The sequence below is a fragment of the Hylobates moloch genome, unplaced genomic scaffold (assembly GCF_009828535.3).
Source record: "Hylobates moloch isolate HMO894 unplaced genomic scaffold, HMol_V3 SCAFFOLD_6, whole genome shotgun sequence".
Lineage (NCBI taxonomy): Eukaryota > Metazoa > Chordata > Mammalia > Primates > Hylobatidae > Hylobates > Hylobates moloch.
In genome coordinates, this window is record NW_026652281.1 from 142,913,399 (window position 1) to 142,932,306 (window position 18,908).

An 18,908-nucleotide genomic window follows, 5' to 3' on the forward strand; every position below is an offset into this window, starting at 1 on the left:
TAATATATGGAAACTGTGTCCTCATTCCTTTCAGTTCTTTATGCTACACAATTACATATTTACATATTCTGTATCCCAAGACATAAACTGAGAATTTTTTAATACATTGCTCACTTAAATTATGTATAAAACAAAATGTTTCTACATTTTACAAAGTTATAATACTACCTTTTAGATTAATCATTGTTTTCTTTATATTCTCTTAAATCATGTAGGAAACAAAAAGTGGTGTTATATACCATTGTTACAAAAATACTATCTCTCATAATTGTCCATGTATTTGCCTTTACTGAGATATCTATTTCTTCATATAGCTTCAAATCACTGTCTAGTGTCTTTACATTTTAATCTGTAGGACTCCCTTGAATATTTATTGCATGCCAGGTATAGAAATATTCCTCAGCTTTTGTTTATCTGAGAATATCTTCATTATTCTTTCAAATTTGAATGACATTTTGGCCAGTTATAGGACTCTTAGTTGACATTTTTCCTTTTTCACATTTTGAATGCATCAACCTACTGCCTTTAGGCCTCCAAAGTTCAGATGACAAGTCTGCAGGTATCATTTTGAAGATTGCTTATATGAGATGAGTTGCATTTCTTTTACTGCTTCCAAAATTCTCTTTGTCTTCCCTTTCAACAGTTTGCTTTTAATTTGTCTTGGTTTGCACTTCCTTGTGTACCTTACTCCAAGTTCTATTGAGCTTCATGGATGTTTATATTCTGGTTTCTTATTAAATTTGAACACTTTTTAATCATTATTGTTTTTCTAATTCTCTGTCTCTTTTTTTATCCTCTAGGACTACCACAATGTGTGTGTTAATTGGCTTGATGATGTTCCAGAAATCCCTTAGGCTTTGTTACTTTCCTTTGTTCTTTTTTTTTCTCTGTTCTTAAGACTCAATTATGTCCGTTGCTGTATCTTCAAGTTCTCTGATTCTTTCTTCTGCTTGATCAAATCTGCCTTTGAATCCCTCTAATGAAGTTTTCCATTTCCATTATTGTAATTTTCAACTTCAGGATTTATTATTTTTCTTTTTAGATTTTCTATCTCTTTATTGATATTTCCATTTTGTTCATATATCATTTTTCTGACTTTCTCCATGTTCTCCTTTAGTTCTCTGAGCATCTTTAGAACATTTTTTAAACCTTTATCTAACATATCTGCCATGAGGTCTTTCTCAGGGATGGTTTTTGTTGGCTATTTTTGTTTGTTTGTTTGAATGGCCTTAACTTTCCTGTTTCTTTGTGTTCTTTGTGATTTTCTTGGTTGAAAACTGAGTTTCAAATGAGTAAAACATTTATTCTATGTTTCTAATATTTATGCTTTAATTTTATATACATCACATGTATAGACATAAGTAAGCCATTAATATAATATTGAATTTGTTATTTTATTATTTTATTTTATTTTTGAGACAGTGTCTTGCTTTGTCACCCAGGCTGGAGTGCAGTTGCACAATTTGAGCTCACTGCAACCTCTCCCTCCCGGGCTCCAAGTGATCCTCCCGCCTCAGACTTCTGAGTAGCTGGGACTACAGATGCACACCACCATGCCTGGCTAATTTTTGTATTTTTTGTAGAGACAAAACATGCATGACACGTTGCCCAGGCTGGTTTTGAACTCTTGAGCTCAAGCCATCCACCCACCTTGGTCTACCAAACTGCTGAGATTACAGGCATGTGGCGCTATGCTCAGACTGAATTTCTTATTTCAAATAGTCATATTTATTTTTTAAATACTTATGAAAAGAAAAAATTACCCATGTGTCTATCATTTCTGATGTTGTTTATATTTTTCTGAAATGCCAATATTTCATCTGATATCATTTCTCTTACATCTAAAGCACTTTCTATAACTTTTGTTGTGGTGCAAGTCTGCTAGGGGCAAATTATAGTAGCTTTATTCCATCAGCATACGTATTTGTTTTGATTTCATTTTTGAAGAACATATTTTTTGTATATATGATTCTCAATTAACACTCTTTTCCTTCACTACTTTTAGATGTTAATTTACTGCCTTCCGTCTGCCACAGTCTCTAGTAAAATGTTGGCAACATTTCATTCATTGTTTTCTTTTATGTAATGTTTCATTTTTCTCTGATTAATTTCAAGATTTTCTTTGTTTAATTTGCATTAGTTTGACTATGGGTCTAGATAGTATTTTTTTATAGTATTTCTGTTTGATGCTGCCTGATCTTTTTTGAATTAAAAAATTTTTATCTCTAACTATATAGAAAAAAATTTCAGCTGCTCTTTCTTCAACCATATTTTTTGCTTCATTTTCTATTTCTTATCTTTCTGCCAAATCATACACATTTTGATATTGTCCCACATTGCTTATATTTTCTCTCTTGTTACTCTTTTTCTAAAGTATGGATATTTATTTCTGTCAATCAATTATCAGGTTCATAGACTCTTACTTTCTTAAACTTCAGTCTGCTGTTAATGCCATTCAATGCATTAAAAATATATATATAGCATGTTCCACTTTCCTATTTTTTTAAGTTCTGTTTCTTAATTGTGTATTTCTATATTTTCATTCATTACAAACATATTTTCATTCATCACGTATTTTAAAAGTGGACTTAAAAGTTTTGTCTCTTATTTCCAACATCTGCCATTTCGAGGGCAATCTCTTTTGATTGTCTTTTCCCCTAGTTATCTGTGATATAATTGTTTCTCTGTATGCTATATAATTTTGGTTTATATGCTGGATACTGTGAATATGAAATGCAGGGATTATGAATTTTTTTCTGTTTATATGAAGAATATAGATTTTCTTTTAAAAAGGCAATTGGCATGGCTGAACTCAAACTTCCAACTTTGTCCCTACTAAGGTGGACAGTAGATAAAAATCTCTGTTCACTTCTTCAGTGTTCATTTAACTTCTTGTAATGTGCTCTGTGCCTACATGGTTATTTGGCCAGTCAGTGTTTTGGGCAGGCAGGGATTATCTCCATTACTTGGAGCTCCTCAACTCTGGCACTTTCCTTAGATTTCCTCACTTTGCATGTGCTGTGATTTCCCCAAATTCTCTATTACTTCAAGTTTGTAAGACTGCAGCTTTTATGTCCCCACATTAAGCACCCCACATGATGAAAACTTGAGGCTGTTCTCAGAGTACACGCCACACAAAATATAAAGCTCAAACCCAGCCGTTTATTTCTTCCTAGTGTCAATTTCTCTACAGTATCTTCCTGCCTCCCTGCCTTTTTTCATTCACCAGTACCTTAAATTAGGTTGTACCTATTGTCCAAAGGTGATAATTGTTATCTGTGCAAGAATTCTTAGAAGTGCCACTCACAGTTACCCGTTGTTTCCCCATTGTAAAATATTACTTTACAGAATAATATGTTTCCATCTGCCTGTGTGTAAACTTGAGATCATACTAAAGCTTATATGGAGGTTTTCTTGTTTTATTATTATCATTCAACAACTTTCTTCTGTTCATCATTATTTTTACCTTCATTTTTGTTACCAATATCATGAAATCCAACATCTATTTATGTTTATTTCATTTTACACATGCTTCATATGTTAGCATACATCTTACCATACATTATTCCTAATAAGTATATGGAATTTAAGTATGTGTTATTGTTTCCTCAATTTTATTAAGGAGAGAATGAGCGTCAAAATCTAAAATATCCTGCCTGCAGCTCACAGAACATATACTTATGTTCTATGTTACATAATACTCAGATATATCAGTCTAGTTCATATTAAATGTCCCAGTTTGGACAGTTTTAATAGTGTTTCATAGGATGGATATATCACAAGGTATTCAAATATTCACATATTGCAATGATAAAAATAAATCTGGCCAAAACTCTATATTGATGAAAAATTGCATATGGAAGAACTAAGATATACAATTAGAAAGATAAGAACAGATCATTAAGAGCTATGAATACTATGCTAGGGACTTGTAAATTATGCTCAGGCAATAAAAAAACACCAAAAAATCTCCAAGTAGAAGAATGGCATGATTACAGTGACTTGATTAGCCATTTGAATGTGAATCATAAGCTGCAGAGAGAGATGGCAGATAGACTAAGCCACTGCAAAATCTGGAAGAAAGACTCTATGTACTTGAATTAAGCAGTGGAAAGAGAGTTACAAAGAGGATATGGATACGGGAGGTGACCAACAGAAAGAAGTAAGTTAATTTAACACATTAGCATCTTGGTGTTAAAACAAAAATAATCTATGCAAATGCCAAACAAAGTCTAGAAATAAAACCATATTACAGATAAATCAGAGTAAAACAATTATTCTTTAAGTGGCTGGGTAATCGAGGTCCATCTGTTTTTTCTGTCTTATGTGGAGATGTGTGTACAGCTATGATACTGTCAATCTTTCGTTTGCTTCTTTGTCAAAAGCAGTTCATGTTTACTTATAAATAATTATAATCTTTGGTTCAGGAAAATAGCATTGCTGGAGGTGCTCAGATATACGGAACACAATTTCAACACAAAGAAGAAAGTTATCTAAATTGCTCAGAAGTTTCATAAATTACACATGTAGGTATAATAGTTAAATATCAATCAGCAGATTTTTTAAATTAGTTCATGCATTGTGTTGAATAAATTATGTAAAAATTAATTATTATAAAGGCCAGTAAGACTGGGACTTACATTTTACATTTGTGTATACTTAACAGACTTTTAATGTTCCTTTCAATAATGCTTAAATCTATAGTGGTTACACACAGAAAACCTTGAATGTTTTACATTTGTTCTTCTCAGATAATGATATATAGTATTTCTGTAATGAAATGTTCTAAAATGTGCTTTATATCCTTTTTGATTAAATGGAACTACTTTTAAATGTCTGATTATTGCAGAAGACTACAAATTGAAGCCCACTGAAGATTTTAGACTGAAGATTTTGCCAATTTTTAACTTTTCCTGTTTAATTTTCACATGCACTACTTTTATTTTTGCTACAGTTGAAGTTGCCACCTCTGACTGGAAAAATATCTGTCTACATATTTCTTCTTTTATAATATATCTGCTTTCATTTCCATATTTATATTAAATTTTGGCTTTTTTTTTGTAAGTGATTGAACTGAAAGTTCAAACAGGTGACTCACTATCAAAGAATAGGTTACTGGTTTATTAATATTTTAACATTTTCCTTAGGCAAACATTAAAGCAATTGCCATTAAGTAAAGGCTTTAGGAATAACCTGCTCCTGGATACAAGAAATATAATTGTTTTCTGGGACAATAGCATTATTTTAAAAGCTTTTTAGCCAAAGTTTTTATTACTTGTCTGTTTAGAACTTATTTGAAGCATGAATCATAGATAATCAAGCTTTCTTTAGGACAGATATATTTCATTTGAAATTAAAATATTTTATATATTCCTATTAACAATTCATATCAATATAAAGTATATTCTTTGTGATGATTTTGTGGGCTGAAGAAAGGTTGCATTTTTGAAACATTAAATGAAAATTGAAATAATATCCTTTTAAAATGAGGCAAAGTCCATCATGAACATTGTTCTTACAGTCTGATTATTTAACATACTTATATAAAAGAGTTGTAAATTATGTATAAATTCTTGATATTAATCACAGAAGTTGTGCACATAGAACCTTTCCCTGGCACAGAAATAATAAATCAGTTAAATGAATTTATTGTGTTAAAGTGTATTAGTCATGTCTCAGATAATTTTATTCTTTGTTTAATGCCATACACAAGAGTAATTTAGGGTGAAATGATCACTTAAATTTTATTCTGCAAACCTTGGCAGTCTCTACTACTTCAGTAGAAAGTATTAAAAAAAAAGATCGAGAAGTGATTGAAGACAGATCATCAACTAATCAGTTGAGAACAGGAGAAGCAGCCTTAAATGCTGCTTACAAAAGCTACTTACTCTACCCCATTTTACTTCCAGCTTTACTCTCATATTATTCGTGTTAATTTGGCCAGATTGTTTATACTTTTTATGCATCTGCTTTCCTATCTGTGAAGTGGGGATGTTAGTGGTACCTATATGAGGATATTTATGAGGAGTCCATGAGATAATATCTATATAGCACTTAGCCTTATGACGACCATGCTATTACTTAGAAGACAGTAAAGAGAGTTTGGTTAAGACAGCTACTTATTCTATATTATTTCATATCTGAAAGATATTTTCTAAATCAATTGAAAAGCTGTAGGTGGATATATAGAAAATAGGGAGTTTTTATTTTTTATTCCCCAAATCTACTATGCTTCATTTCTTATATTTGCAAGGCTGATATCTTCTATAGGTCAAGCCTATGAAATTTTTCAGACTATTCAAAATTAAAGTTATTTCTTTGCTTCTCGATTATCAATTAATTTTTACTTGACGTATTTTCAACCAGAGTATAGCTAACTTCTACCGTAAAATCCTGCTAGTATTATTAACCAACATGAATTAAACACATACTTGTTGAACATCTACTCCCTACTCAGTACGCTGCTCCTGATAGATGGTGCAAAGAACAAGACAACCAGAATTAAATTTCGGGCAAAATCCAGCAGAGGATTATTTCAGCCTGGTCCCCCTAGGAAACTCTGAAGTTATTCTTAAGCCCAGTGTTAACACCAATCTGGATTAAGGGCATTGGTCTTTTATAGTCTTCAAGGCCACACATTGACTAACAATTTCCCTTGGAGGAAAATAATTCCCAAGAACTTCTGATTGGGATGCAGAGTGGCTCCAATATCCTGAGGGCTGACCACTAAAGAAAAGTCACAGGTGAAGGTTATTGAAGACAAATCCACATTAAACTAGCAAAAAAAAAAAAAAAAAAAATGGAGGGGGAGGTGGCGGGGAAGAGGACAAGGAAACTTTAAAAAAAAAAAAAAAATGACATGATGTGAATGAAGCACCAGACGTTTCTAGTACACATTTTTAGCATACATGTTATGATGATTAAGTAAAACTATCCACATAAAACATTTAGCAGAGCTGCCAGCACAGTAAGAACTGATTGCTGTCCAGTTATTATAGCATTAAGGATAAGTGTAGGGTTTTCTGGCATTACAGGTGGGTGGGTGTCAAACCTAGCTTTAGTGGGAGGTAGGAGTGGTGGGTGGTTAATGGATGTCAGGAAAGTCTTCCAGAGGAGTTAGCATGTATGCTATGTCTCAAAGCATGGCTAAGCCATTAAGGAGAGCTATAGGGACTACAGAAGTGGGACTGGAGAGAAAAATGAACAAGAGTGTAAAAGGAAGTGACAGCAGCAGGTGTAAAAGTCAGAGACAAGAAAAGTCATTCAGGGATGTGTGGATTTTTGTGCAACTTGAGCAGAGTATTAGGATAAATTAATTTGGGATGTCAATGGACCATGTTGAAGTGGTGTTACTTTGGCATTCATTCATTCATTCACCCAAACAATATTTACTGAGAGTTTTTTCTATGCCAGGACCTTTCTAGAAAGTGAATAAAACATATATCAGTGAATAACACAAAAGTGGCTGATATTTTTTTAAAAAGCAGACAACAAGCAAGTGAAAAAATATGTAAGTAAAGCAGAGCAGATGTTAGGCGGTGATAAATGCTTAAACTTTTGTTTTAAAATAATGCAAAGTAAGCTTATTAGAGACGGGGTGGGAATGGGGAGGCTACAGTTAAAGAGAATAGTCATAGTAGGCATCATTAAGTAGGTAACCTCTGAGTAAAGGTTTAAAAACACTTTACTGATCAATTGACATGACTGATATTAGGGGAAGAACCAGGGGGCTGATGTTGCTGAAAAGAGCAAGTACATAAATGAATAGTAGTAAGTGACGTCAAAGAGCTGATGGGAATCAAGATCTTGTAGGGTCTTGTAGGCCATTGAAGACATTTTGTATCTTGCTCTGAGTGAAATTGGGATAAAGGAGATGATATCTACTGTTTTTAAAGGATTACCCTGGTGATGATATTGAGAACTGATGAAAGAAGCAGAGCTAGTATATGTAATCAAACTAATTAGGAGTCTATTGCAATAAACAAGGTGAAAGATTATGGTGGCTTGTAAATAAATGGTAAGAAGTCGTAAATTCTAAATACATTTTGAAGGTGCAGCCAAGATTTCTTGGTGAATTGGACCCTGGTGTATGAGAGAGATGAGACAAGAATGACTCAAATTTTGGCTTTGAACAACTGAAGTAATGGAGTTGCTGATATTTAAAATATGAAGGCTATAACAAGTTGCAGTGGCCAATTCAGTTTGAGAAAAAGAGATAAAAGGCATCCAAATTGGAAAGGAAGATGTTAAATGGTCTCTGATTGCAGATAACACGATTTTATATATAGAAAACCCTAGAGACTCTATCAAAATAAGGTCATTACTAATAAATTCAGTAAGTTGCAGGATATAAAATCAACATACAAAAATCCATTGTGTTTATATACTCTAACAATGAACTAGCTTAGAAAGAGCTTATGAAACAGTCCCATTTACAATAGCATGAAAAATATTAATAATAAAATACTTAGTAATAAATTTAACCAAGAAGGTGAAAGCTCTATACACTGAAAATTTGAAGACATTGATGAAAGAAATTATAGAACACACAAAGAAAGATATCCTATGTTCATGGAAGAATTAATATCGTTAAAATGTTGATGATACTCAAAGCAATCTACAGATTGAATGTAATCCCTATCAAAATTTTAGTGGCACTTTTCAAAAAACTAGAAAAAAGGATCCTAAAATTTATATGGAACCACGGAAGACCCCAAATAGTTGCAGCAATCTTGAGAAAGAACAAAACTATAGAGATCAATAGGGATTGAGATATTCTATTAAGCATGCAAGTGGAAATTTCAAGTAGGTAGTAGGATATGTATTTTGATTTTTGGAACAACTTCTAAAATATAAATTTGGAAGTTCTTGACATATAGATGATATTTAAAACCATAAGACAAAATGTAATTACCAAGAGAGTGAGTCTAGTTAGAAAAGAAAAGAGGACAAGAAATGTTTTATCCAACATTATAACAAATTGGTTGTTATTTAAAAATATTCCCTCTGGTGGCACAGAGAGAGTGGTTAGACCTTTCCCCAGTCCTGATTCTTAAATCTTTAACAGGTAAATCAGAAAACAGACATTAGTAACCTTTTTCCTGAGTTTGTTTGGCAAATTTTTCAGAAGGACTGCTTAAGATTTATATTTCTGATAAAAATCTATATTAATTGTCTATTTCTGCATGACAAGTTATCCCAATGCTCAGTAGCTTCAAACAGCAGGTATTTATTATCTCACAATTTCTATGGGTCAAACTTAGCTGAATCCATTGCTCCAGGGAATCCTGCAAAGCTGTAATTATGGAATCAGCCAAGGTTCTCACTGGAAGACTCAAATGAGCAAGAATCTTCCAATTTCCTTCACATGGTTGTTGGCAGGAATTAGTTCCTCAAAGATAATTGAATTGAGGAACTTTTCTCTTCCCTGGTGGTTAGCCAGGGGTTATTTTCAGTTCCTTGTCATGCAGGCTTCTTCAGCTTGCTTCATCAGAGCAAGCATGTGAGGAGAGGGAGAGGGAGTGGAAAGAAAGTCTGGGAGAAGCCATAGTGTTTTTTGTAATTGAACCTGGGAAGTGTTGTCCCATTATTTTTGCCATATTCTGTTCATTAGAAGCAAATAAATGGGCCCAGCCACACTCAAGGGAGAAGATTGTATAGGGCATGAATACCAAGAAATGAGATCACTGCAGGCCATATCATAAGCTGCCTGCCACACAACACATATTATTAAATTGAGCAACTGGGCATGATGGCTTACATCTGTAATCCCAGCACTTTGGGAGGCTGAGGCGGGAGGATTGCTTAAGCCCAGGAGTTTAAGACAAACCTGGCAACATAGTGAGACTCCATCTTTACAAAAAAAAAAGAAAAAAAATTAGCCGAGTGTGGTGGTCCATGCCTGTATTCCCAGCTACTTGGGAGACTGAGGTGGGAATATTGCTTAAGCCCAGGAGATTAAAGCTTCAGTGAGCTGTGATTGATCCACTATATTCCAGCCTGGGTGACCCTGTCTCAAAATAAATATTATTACTAAATATGATTAATAAATATTATATTTATTAACAGTTTAAATATCTTCATTGATCTCCCTTTTATACCCCTGGGAAGATCATCTTTCCTTTCCATAAACCATTCACTTGCTTCTTGACATTGTAGTAAAGAATCATAATCTTTGTATACTACTTAGCAGTCTATTTCAGAGTGTTAGTTAATACAGGATTTACTATAGGTACCAAGAACTTCTTATTCATAGAAGCCTATTATTTCAAGCTATATGAAGAACAACCATGTGTAATCATTTTTTAAATGACTCATCATTTGGGGATTCTGCCATCTTTGAAATAAATGACCATATGTATATGAACTCAAGTATTAATCCCAGCATACATTAGCTATTTTTCCTGATGATCTCCCTCCCCCTTCACACCCCCACCCTGGACAGGCCCCAGTGTGTGTTGTTCCCCTCCCTGTATCCATGTGTTCTCATTGTTCAGCTCCCACTTATGAGTGAGAACATATGGTGTTTGGTTTTTTGTTCCTGCGTTAATTTGCTAAGGATACTGGCTTGCAGTTCCATCCATGTCCCTGCAAAGGACATGATCTCATTCCTTTATATGACTGCATAGTATTCCATAGTATATATGTACCACATTTTATTTATCCAGTCTATCATCGATGAGCATTTGGGTTGATTCCATGTCTTTACTATTGTGAATAGTGCTGCAGTGAACATAGGCATGCATGTATCTTTAAATAGAATGATTTATATTCCTTTGGGTATATACTTCTTAATGTGATTGCTGGCTCAAATTCTATTTCTGGTTTTAGGTCTTTGAGGAATCTATATGCCGTCTTCCAAAATTGCTTAACTAATTTACATTCCCATCAATGGTGTAAAAGCTTTCCTATCTCTTCACAGCCTCATCAGCATCTGTTGTTTCTTGATTTTTTAATAATAGCCATTCTGACTGGTGTAAGATGGTATCTCATTGTAGTTTTGATTTGCACATTTCTGATGATCAGTGATGTTTAGCTTTTTTTCATGTGGTTGTTGGCTGCATAAATGTCTTCCTTTGAGAAGTGTTTGTTCATAGTCTTTGCCCACTTTTTAGTTTTTTTTTTCTTGTAAATTTAAGTTCCTTGTAGACTGTGGATATTAGACCTTTGTCAGATGGATTTGTAAAACTTTGCTCCCATTCTGTAGGTTGTCTGTTTGCTCTACTGATAGTTTATTTTGCTATGCAGAAACTCTTTTCTTTAATTATATACCATTTGTCAATTTCTGCTTTTGTTGCAATTGCTTTTGACATTTTCATCATGAAATTCTTGCCTGTGCCTATGTCCTGAATGGTGTTGCCTAGATTTTCTTCTAGGATTTCTGTAGTTTGGGATTTTACAAGCTAGATAGAGAAGCTTTCTGGATGAGAGCCTCCTTCCTTGATTTCTGACTGATAGGAATAAAAGAGAAAGAGATAGGATATTTTAAGGGCAGCAAAGACAATTCAAATTTCTAGATGACTTACTTTGGCTCTTCAATGAGGTAAGACCTTTAAATGGAACAGGCAATGCTCTGTTTAACTTTTTATATCCAGAATAAAAATTGGACATAGGGTTCCCATTAACAGCTGTGAGTCTCTTGGCCACTGTCTTTGCCTTTAGATATGTCTGCAGTGTTTTCTATTATTCCATAATGAGGAGTCTCTGCCATGCAAATGTCATTCCCTAGTAATATGTGAGATACCCAAGAAAATGCATTAATATTGCTAGCTCACTAGGGCATTATCGAGAGTTCTGTAGAGGTAACTTACTGCCAGAACGTGATGCCAACACAGATCACTAGGACCCTGTCTAAGTCTTCACACACATACACAGGGCAGTCAGACTCTGAGTGCAGTGGGGTTCATCATTTTCATATTCCTGACTTACAGTTACTCATTGTTTTTCTTATTTAATAAAAGAATGAAATATGAGACAACCATGTGAAATGATAACTTTAGAGAATGAATGTATGCAGAGGTTGTAGAGCAGACAAATATAAAGAGATATTTAGTCAAAATCTGACAAATGGCAGCACTGGAGACCTTCTAGTAGAAAGGAAAGAAGTGAAGACTTTAAGCTCTGCTTCTAACTTATTTAAAATAAGAGGGTTTTTTTTTTTAAACACCTGTCTTCTTCTCTCCCTGACCCTAAGTTTTAAGAATTCCTGATAACAACATGTATATTCTATTTCTTATAGAGACACATGATGTAAGCTGAAGTTCGGTTAACTTGCAAACGGTTTTTGGTTCCTAGTTTGAGGAATACTTTCTCACTCTGGTTTCTGTTCTAATTTAAGTCCTAATTCTCTCTGCTTGGTTATGAAAAAAGAGAAAGTCCGTTACAGTATATTTGATAAATTAAGAACTTTTGTTTTTTGTACACTTTTTCAGCTTAAAATATGATTTTTTTGTTTTTTTTGAGACACAGTCTCATGCAGTCGCCCTGGCTGGAGTGCAGTAGCAAGATTTCGGCTCACTGCAACCTCCACCTCCTGGATTCAAGCCATTCTCATGCCTCATCCTTCCGAGTAACTGGGACTACAGGCATATGCCACATGCCTGGCTAATTTTTGTATTTTTGGTGGAAACAGGGTTTCACCATGTTGGCCAGGCTGGTCTCGAGCTTCTGACCTCAAGTGATACCTCTGCCTCGGCCTCTCAGAGTACTGAGAGGTAAAATATGGTTTTAAAGAAAAAAAAATATGAGATTTCTAGGTAATTTAACATGAATCAATACCAATAACCAATTAATTGCTGTGATGGCTTATCTTCTTCACAGTGTTGAGATTCTCAGAGGGGCCTGCCAAGTATCCTAAGTAACTCAAATATTTTATTACTTGATAATGATTAATACGTAAGAATATTGTGTCTATTTTACTCTTCAAAGAACTGAAATATTTTAAATGCAATAGCTCATCTTATTTGGATTTTTAAAGGGCATATTGTATATTATTTCTTGAAATATCCACTTTATTATTTCAAGCAATGGAACAATTCCCACGATGGATTATCTTTCCTGCTAATATATCCAAGCTTCCTAACACACACATTCAGTCTTTTTAGAATAGGCTGTCGGAAAAACATATATATATTATTTATTTACATGATTTGTTAGTGAAGTGTAATTATTAGTAACTGACATGATAACATTGGACACATACATTAACTGTTGCAGAAAGGATTTTATCACAATACTACTTATTCAATAGAAACTAATTTTATTCTTATGGTTTAGTTCATATTGAAGATATTCTCCTTCAATATAATATAGTTAACTTCTAATGGAAAGAAAGTGTTTGTGTGCCTGGGATAGATCATACATCATATAGAAGAATGCAGAATGTTTATGGAAATAAAGTACCTGTATACTTATCTTTAGCAAAATCATAGAGATGGATGGTTCTTTATTTTGTAAAAACATACCATTATGAATAGTGAGGTACTATGCTTAAGATGTATTTTGTCATAAAATTGAAGCAAAAGCCTCAATTTGGATGTATGTAAAAAGCAAAATCATTTTAAAATGCAACAGTGAAGACAATAAATGATTTCAATTGTTTTATACCATTTCAACAAAATGTGTTCTCTTAAATATTTTACTTCAGTAAAAAATATCTCTACATCCTCCCCGATCCTCTAGAATAAAAGGGAGTTCTGCATCTTTATGTTACCATGTGACACTCCTTTATTGTCTCAATTGCAGTTGTAATTTTACATTTATTTTAATGGTTACTTAATGCCAGCATCCCACACTAAACTGTAAGTTCTGTAAGGGCAAGCATAGTGCTTTTTTAACTCATGATTTAGTCTTGTGTTTCTAACCCAAACTGAAAGACGTAGCAAAAAAAATAGTTATTTAATAATTTATCTAACTCTGATATTTTATTCTATAGTTTTAATTTCTGACATTTTAGGTCTTCTTAGAAGCCACATCAAATGATTGAATCAAGGCAGATATTATGAATCCAGACCTATAAGAAAATTGGTCAGCCTTCTATTTGATGAATAAAAGCAGAGTGACCTAAAGCCCTAGTGAGACAGTGAAAAGAACTACCTTCTACAATTCTAGTCTAGCCAGTAACTGGTCTTCATTCCCCTTGGCAAGTCACTGAGGTACACTGGAAATCTGTTTTTGCAATTTAGCCCAGGGAGACTGAGATTGATTCTTAATTTTCAAGACAAATTCCAAGGTTTTTTTTGGTGGTTCCCACAAAGTGAACTGCCTGAGGGGGCAGGGTTCTGCCCCTTACCTTAAACCAGAGTAACTTCATTCTTTTCTGATTTAGCTCTAAAATACTATGACTGTATGTAGAAATATCTATGGAATGACATTTTCTAGGCTCTGAGAATGGAAAGAGTGGTCTTGTGTTCACCCTCATCACCTTGAATGTGATAAATGTAACACAGTAGGATTTTACTCTTTTCTGTAACTTCTGTTCTAACATCAAAAATAATTGAACATTTGCAATTGAAAACATACACTTGGAATTTATTTGGATATTATGTAAAGTCTACTAAAGTGTAAAAACCATTCTGAAAAGAATATTTAAACCATAATTTTTAAATCAGAGGGGAGGGCATTGAACTATAAAACCCTAGGGAAGGAAAGGGCAAAAGACAGCTTATTCCTTCTAGCTTTATTCATTTAACACTTATTCTAAAAGGGATATAAAGGTTAACAAGTGATTATATATCATTTATACATAATCTGGGCATACATATTCATGCCTTGGTCTTAATATTCATGCCTTGGTCTTAATATTCGGCATTTCTTGGTAATATCCCTTAAGGACATCAAAGGATCAGCATTTAAAGTCATTTTGATATCTAAAAATATGCAGTTTGTGCCTGATTAATGTATACAGGAGGCACAGGCAAAACTGGAGGTGGTGCCCAGGCTCTGACATGCTGAAGGGGAGGTACATGCTACTTTTGATGAAGATGAAAGTTCCTGTTGGGTCCAGGAAAAACATACTACCCATCCATGTTTCCGAAAGTCAGATAATTCTAATTGTCTAGGCTGCTTTAGCTTCCAGTGGGAAGGTTCATTGAAATATATATATCCAAGGAAAAACAACAACCAACTAAACAAATGCAATGTATTTCCATCCTGCTTCTGTTACCTGCTATTTTCAAACAGGTTCAATTTTAAAGAACACAATATTTTATTACTACATTTACTTGGGCAGAAAGAAAAAGAAATGTGTGTTGACACTAGTCTTCCAAGGAGCACTGATGTCATCTGGAGAAAAATAACTCAGTCAAAAGGAATCTAAGGATGGTGAGAGCTCTAGTTCATATTATGTTTGAATTTTGTCAGTCCTAACGCTTGCAACCTTTGTAAGTGATGGAGAGAGAAACACATAATGTAAAATTCATTACTGGATGATTCTATAGGGACTTGGGAGTCCTATGTCCCTTTGGTTGAAGCTGAATAAAATGGTGCCTAAAGTCAAGGAAATGTAGCACAGAAAACAACTAAGACAGTAGTAGTAGGAAGTAAGTTCACTTAAACATTTCTGGGATCAAAGTTCAGGGAACTGAGAGAGTAAGAAGTAGCAGAATGTTGAGAATAGAACCTTGATTTTCTAAATAAAACATAAAAGGTTTAATCTCAGCTCTGGCACCTGCTAGATATTGGGGGAAATTCAGCCAGATATCGGGCGAAATTCGCCCCCGATATTTCACAGAGGTTCTTTTCTATATTCCCTAAGTGTCAGCCAGTCTGAGAAATAAAGGGACAGAGTACAAAAGAGAGAAATTTTAAAGCTGGGTGTACAGGGGAGATATCACAAGTCAGCCGGTTCCGTGATGCCCCCTGAGCCACAAAACCAGCAAGTTTTTATTAGTGATTTTCAAAAGGGGAGGGAGTGTACGAATAGGGTTGGGTCACAGCAATCACGTCCTTCACAAGGTAATAGAATATCACAAGGCAAATGGAGTCAGGGCGAGATCACAGGACCACAGGACTGGGGCGAAATTAAAATTGCTAATGAAGTTTTGGGCACACACTGTCATTGGTAACATCTTATCAGGAGACAGGGTTTGAGAGCAGACAACCGGTCTGATCAAAAATTTATTAGGAGGGAATTTCCTCATCCTAATAAGCCTGGGAGCGCTATGGGAGACTGGGGCTTATTTCATCCCCACAGCTCAACCATAAAAGATGGCCACCCCCTGAAGCGGCCATTTTAGAGGCCTACCCTCAGGGACGTGTTCTCTTTCTCAGGGATGTTCCTTGCTGAGAAAAAGAATTCAGCGATATTTCTCCCATTTGCTTTTGAAAGAAAAGAAATATGGCTCTGTTGCGCCTGGCTCACCAGTGGTGAGAGTTTAAGGTTATCTCTCTTGTTCCCTGAACATTGCTGTTATCCTGTTCTTTTTTCAAGGTGCCTAGATTTCATATTGTTCAAACACACATGCTCTACAAACAATTTGTGCAGTTAACGCAATCATCACAGGGTCCTGAGGGGACATACAACCTCCTCAGCTTATGAAGATGGTGCAATTAAGAGATTAAAGTAAAGACAGGCATAGGAAATCACAAGGGTATTGATTGGGGAAGTGATAAGTGTCCATGAAATCTTCACAATTTATGTTCAGAGACTGCGGTAAAGACAGGCGTAAGAAATTACAAAAGTATTAATTTGGGGAACTAATAAATGTCTATGAAATCTTCACAATCCACATTCTTCTGCCATGGCTTCAGCCGGTCCCTCCATTCGGGGTCCCTGACTTCCCGCAACAGCTAGATATGTGATCTTGGGAATGGTTTTTACTTTTCCTAACTGGGTTCATCAGCGGTGAATAGCGACACATCATCCTACCTTGCCTGGTGGGGAGAAGATCACATATGTTAAAGAGCCAAGGCTGGGTGTGGTGGCTCACACCTGTAATCCCAGCACTCTGGGAGGCCGAGGTGGGCGGATCATGAGGTCAGGAGATCGAGGCCATCCTGGCTAACACTGTGCAACCCTGTCTCTACTAAAAATACAAAAAATTAGCTGGGCGTGGTGGCAGGTGCCTGTAGTCCCAGCTACTCGGGAGGCAGAGGCAGGATAATGGCGTGAACCCAGGAGGCGGAGCTTGCAGTGCACCAAGATAGATAGCCACCGCACTCCAGCCTGGGTGACAGAGCGAGACTCCGTCTCAAAAAAACAAACAAACAAAAAAGCCAAATATGCTTCCTGGACATAAAACACTTACGTTGTCTATGTAGTAAGTACTGGGATCTTAATGGCAAGACAACACAAAATCCCAATTTTAATCAAATTTAAATTCTAATCAGGAGATGAATATTAAGTAACAATCACAAGGAAAAATATAGCAGTTAAAATTTAAATAGGATATTTATAGAAAAGTCCAGGAGAAATGACAGAATAGTTGGCATTTTAGTGCTCTAAAGAGAAAATGCAGGATTCTGGGAAAGCAATAAAATGACTAGGGGATGAGGGCAGAGCAGGGGCGAAATGAGGAAGAAAGTTCTCTGGGGTGGCATTGAGTTGGAATCTGAAGAGTTAACTTTTTAAAAAAAGTGCTTGGAAGTTGGAAAAGAGCAGCCCAGGCCTAAATGGAGAAGAGAGGACAGAGCTTGTGTTTAGGCCCAGGGGCAGGAGAAGGTCAATGCCTTCTCCAAACTGGCGATGTGATCATTGTGATCAGCCAATGTGATCAGGGTGTGGAGAGTGTGAGTAGACGGAGGATGAAGAGGAGCATGAGGGTGTAGATAAGGCCCTGTAGGCAATGTAGAGAATCTTTATTATTTTGATATAAATGATCTAAAATATCAAAATATAAAAATCTTTGTTTATTGATGTAGCAATGGGGAACAATAGCAGGCTTTCATCACGACAGTTGCATTATCAGTTATATTTGGAAAGATAATTATGCCAAAAATGCTTGGGAGGTGACAAGAATAGATGTGGGAGACCTGATAGGATTGACTTATAGGGGTTCTCTCTGAGGGAGGATGGTAGCAGAGCTAGTAGGGAAAGAACAGAGAAAAGGGAACTTGCCAAGGTAGATTAGTATGTGGTAGCTCCAACTCAGTGAATGAGGAAAGGATCATGATGATTTAAAAGACCTCCACTCTCCCACATCCTGTAGTGCACAGACTCCAGTGTTTGTAATTTGACATTCATATTGATACAGTCTTTCAGACAAACACCCCAGAGAGAACTACATAGCATATCAAGTCTATCATACTGTGTGCACTGATTTTGCCAAATTATTTAATTTGCTTAAAAGCTTTGAATTCATTGAGATGAAAGTGGAAGCAAAAATTGGGGAGTGGGATATTAAACTTAGAATAAGAAATCAACTCTTCTTTAGAGTTCTCTTACAGTTAACTATGCCAAAGGGGAATAGGAAGAAACAAGATTGCTGTTTATGTAGTTGATATTTAAATTATACTGTGTGAGGTTAAATATGAAGTGCAATGATTTGTTTAAAAAGTGAAGTAGGGCAAGTAGTGGCATATGCTTCTTTAAACACTTCGTTACTGTGAAATAAGAATAAGTAACATTTTAGACTACTTGCTATGCTCCAGGTATCATAATGAATGTGTTACAAGCATGATTTTATGGGTTCTGACACAACCTCTAGTGAATTGTACATGTATTATCCCATTTTACAGGAAAGGAAACAGAAGGTTTCAAAGTTAAGGACTGACCCAATAACTTAGCTGATACCTAATGGAAACAGGACTTCTGGATAGTGTAAATTCAGAGCATCTGCTTTTTAACTTCCATGTCACACTAACTACTTGTTTAAATATAAATGTACTTTGAATAAACCTATCCTTTTAAATATCATAGATGATCAGGTGTGCTGACAGTCTAGCTTTCTTCTTCCTTTCTCTACTTTCAC